Genomic DNA, 5,095 nt, shown 5'->3' on the forward strand with positions numbered 1-5,095 from the left:
GATGTATCGAGACTCACCCCAAGGATTGCGGAGGATGAATTATTATAATGAGGCTCAGGGTTTTATTAATTTTGCAACATATTTCGAGGAATTTTACTGATGATAATTTTAGGTGTTCATGCAAGAAATGTAAAAATAAAAAGTTTTTACATTAAGATGTTGTGGCGATGCATCTTCTAACTAAAAGGTTCATGGAGGATTACCTGTGTTGGTATGCACATGGAGAACTATTTGTTCCTAATGAGAGCATAGTAGAAAAGGTGGTTGGGTCAATTTCCAGTGCTAGCAACGTGTATAAAGTTGGAAATGACAACAGTAATCCTTACATGAATATGGTTATGGATATAATGAGGATGAATAAAGGTAATGTTAGTGAATGTCCAATCATAGAAGAAGAATCTAATACAGATGCAGTAAGGTTTTTTGATCTATTGAAAGATCCTGACAAACCATTATGGGATGGCTGCATGAACCATAGTAAATTATCGGTCATAGCACAGATGTTCACCATCAAGTCAGATCACAGGTTGAGTGAGGATGATTATGACAAGATTATCAAATGGATAAGAAGTATTTTACCTGAAGGGTATAGGCTGAAAATGAACCTCTATGTTGTAAAATCCATGATGAAACCCCTCAGTTTAGGATACCAGAAAATTGACATATACCCGAACTTTTGTATGTTATACTACCTAGAAAATATTGAGTTGATCGAATGCATGACATATAGACATTCCCGTTACAAACCCACAACTAACAGAAGAAAGACTCTCATGGCTTATAAAAAACTTAGGTACTTCCCAATAATATAATGTCCCTCTCTACTATGGAACTCATAATAGTCACATCCCTCTAAATGGCTTTCAACATTTATCTCTAGAAATCCTAATTGTACCAACATGTCGTACAACTTCTTTATGGACACCTTCAATGCCTTACTTTGAATCCCACCTTCTATCATGCCCACTCTACTATTACTTGTGGCATGATTAGGCAATGGATTTGAATTGATGTTGGGCATGTCTTTGAAAGATACTCATCTTCTCTTGATAAGCTCTAATAATCTCCTTTTAAAGGCATAATAAGTTTCAACTCTATACCTCAGATTACCAGTATGATATTCACAAGTTAATTCTAGTTTGTACCATATGGGAAAAGACGGTTGAATTGGCAATAGAAGGATCGAAGCTATCTATCTAATGCTTAGTAGTTTAGCGTACAAGTCTTTTAAAGGCATTAGTAGTGGAGGCAGCTGCTTCGAAGTGTATCCTGTATATGGCCTTTGGTGGTTGTTTTGGTTGTTTGGCTGGTGATTTTTTCGATTGGTGTTAAAAGATTTCATAAAGTTCATGTTGGCAAATTGATGGGTAGGCATTTATGGGTTTTGGTAATTTACTTTTTTGCCTTTGTGTCCGTCTTTCAAGTTGTTAACATCACCTTCCCTTTTCTTTCTAATAAAACCTTTCTTCTCTAAAGGCTCCGCTATGCACCCAACTTTAATCCCTTCCTTTATTTTTTTTTGCCACGCGTACAACATCATAGAAATGCTAAGATAGCTACCCATTAAATGCTCATAGTAAGGTGCCTTAAAGGTATTAGCGAACAAAGTCACCATCTCCGTCTCTATTAATAGGGGTTGCACATGTGTTGCCTCATCCCTCCATCTTTATGCATAAGCCCTTACTGACTTTTGGCTTCTCTTTTCCATTGATATAAGGCTCGTTCGATTCGAAGCAATTTCCAAGTTAAACTTGTACTGCTTAAGGAAAACCTCCACCAAATCCTTCTATTTCTTGATTTTGGCATTATCCAACCTCATGTACCAGCTTAGTGCAGACCCTACTAGACTATCTTGGAAAAAATAGATCAGCAACTTATCGTCATAGATCACCTCAGTCATCTTGTTGTAATAGGATTGAAAGTGAGTGTTTGGGCATTCCAATCTAGTGTACTTTATAAACTATGGTATCCTAAAATCTTTTGGTACCATGATGTTTGGTACCAAGCATGCTTCAGAAGCTCACATAGGGTCAAACCAATCATTTCCCTCAACTACTCTTAACCTTTCTTCTAAAGCGGATAACTTGTTGTCGCTCATAAAACCAATAGACCTATTATCGGGAGGCCCATCCGCTATTAAATCTATAATGATGTGAGCTTGAGTAGGCTAGATGGGAATGACAAGTGTAAATTGTTGTTTCGTTACTGAATTTGTCCCCAAGTTCTGAGATACCCTAGGGACATGAGTTGGTAATGCTCCTATTGGTGGTTGGGTAGACGTTCCCTCCCCATTCATGGCTCTTAGAAGTTGCTCAAGCTGTTGGTCATCCAGGAAACTTCATTTCTCATAGATTCCAATTCACTTTGGTAGTGGGATTCTAGGACGACCCTCTTTTCATTCTCCATTCTTGATCTTAGCCTATTGTAGTGGACCTTAGATAGAGGACTTATGTTTCATGATCTGGAGCACATGAAAAAATGTAAATGAATGTATGATAAAGAATAATGCATGATGTATATGTAATGTGAGCTTGTTTTTCAAAAAAAAGATCGATGGCCAATATTTCACTTGTGTAATGGGTATGGACTCCTTTGTCACATTCCTTATCAGGGGTAGTTTTGCTCAAGTTGTTGCTTTGGTAGACTTAACCCTACCCTATAAGAGATATTTTGCAAAAGATGGGTCAAAGCCCCTTTTCATTAATAATATTGGTTAATACATCTCTTGAAAATAAGTTACAAAAAGAAGAAAAATTTATCAATCTTTCTCTTCATCCATATTTCTAGTTATTCGTAGGAAAGCAAGGCCTCGATTCTTAATTTTTTCTAAAAAGGCTAACATGACCAAAAGATTGATGTCTTCTCCCAAGTCCAGGAGTGTCGAAGTAATAATTAACCCGGCAAGAACGGGGTCGAATCACAGGGAGGGTAATTATATAAATTATAAATAACAATATTACAACAACAATAATAATAACAATAATAGTATAATAATAGTAGTAGTAGTAATAAAAATGAAGAAGAAGAAGATGTTAATGAGAACTTTGAGATGGAAGATCAACGTGAGGGTTAAACAATAATAATAACAAATGTCAAGGTTAGAAGATCCACTAATGGTATGTCAAGCAAGTATAGTATAAACTCTTATTATTCAATTGGAAACCACACACAAAGGAGGTTCCAATAAGATTATAAATTATTAACATGATTACATTAGTTATGTTATTCGATTAATGATAATACTTGTAAATGTTGTCAGACATTTATGATTATAACTTATATTAATAATAAATCAAGTTTCTTTCATAGCACAGATGTCGATTATACCATACAATACGGGCTATAAAAGTGCCAAGTATTGTTGTACCAAATGTTATACAACATAAATCTAGATTAGTCATTTAACAAGCAATGTATTAAAGAGTGAACAAGATAATAAATACAAAACATGTTAGTATCAAATATTAAAGTTCATGTTAACTTTACACTATACTTATTCTTACACCATTAGTGTAACATTTTCACCTTGACATAATAAACTTAACTAAACATAATGAAAGAAAGAAAAATAAATAAACAAAATAAGAACATAAATAACATAAAAGTTAACTAAGTAAAGGAAAGGAAATCTATGGCATAAACAAGATATTAATAAAAATAAAACTTAAGCATTACAAAAATACAAAAAGATAAAGTAAAAGCATGATCTTGATCTGGAGACCAAGATGCCTAACTGTATGGGAAATGTCTTCTTTTATATGCCAAAATTAGAAACTATTGATTTGATGACTAATTGATGAGTGGGTGACCAACTCTTGACTTAGTGACAATCTTTATCCTCTCTTGTTTGCCTAAAACATCATTGATAACCTCAGAATTGGAATCACTTGAAAACATGAAATTTGTGGGAAATTATCCAACTAGGCAGGTGACCCATTACAATGTGACCATCTGGGTAGGTAGCCCATTACAATATACCAACTGGGCAGGTGACCCATTACAATGTGACCATGTGGGTAAGTAGCCCATTACAATATACCATCTGGGCAGGTGACCCATCACAATGTGACCATCTGGGTAGGTACCCATTACAATATACCATCTAGGCAGGTGACCCATTACAATGTGACCTTCTGGGTAGGTAATCCATTACAATATACCATCTGGGCAGGTGACCCATTACAATGTGACCATATGGATAGGTAACCCATTATAATATATCATCCTTATACTGGGCAGGTAACCCATTACAATATACCATCACAAAAAAAAGCCTTGTATTTTTATTCTTTATCGGGCAGGTCGCTTGGAACAATTAGACCACTTGTGAAATTCTTCGTGTTTCTTTTATCATTAGGCAGGTTGCCCAAAACAATTTGATCCATTTCAAAAAATAAAAAAACAAAAATAAAAAAAGTGGGTCATCTTCCAAATGTCTTGTTCTCTCTATAAAAGTCATTTGTCAATCTACTGTTTTAAAAGTTTTCAAGACTCTAAAAAAAAACATAAAAAGGAAACAATAAGTTCTTTTTTATCTAATTTTCTTTATAAATTTACTACACAAAGTTAAAAGAAAATAAAATTTTTTTTTATCGTTGCATAGTAAATATTATAAAGAGGGGGCAATTATCATAATCTAATTTTTGACCTTTTTATTTAAATTATTTTATTTACTAAAAAATTGATGAAAATGATAAAAAAAAGTAAAAATAAAATAAATGAAGAATAAATTAAAATTTAGGTTAAGGGCAATATGATTGGAAGTTTAAAGATTTAATTAAACTCTTGACTAGTTTAATTAATTAAATCAAGGGCTTAATCAGAGAATTAATAAGTTTGTAGACTTAATTAAACTTTGATTTAATAAATTAAGTACTTCAGGGATTTAATTGAAATTAATCCAAGGAAAAAAATTAAAATTTATTGATTAAGGGACCCAACCAATACATTTCAAAACATTAGGGACCAAAGTGAAAAATAGCCTCAAGGATGCAAACGACGCTGTTGGAAGCTTTGTTCTTCATCCTTTCCGTTTCGCATGCAGAAACTGATTCAACAAGAAATCTGCAACAAATCATGGACCACGATACCATTC

This window comes from Populus euphratica, unplaced genomic scaffold, assembly GCF_000495115.2.
Source record: "Populus euphratica unplaced genomic scaffold, PopEup_1.0 scaffold55.1, whole genome shotgun sequence".
NCBI lineage: Eukaryota > Viridiplantae > Streptophyta > Magnoliopsida > Malpighiales > Salicaceae > Populus > Populus euphratica.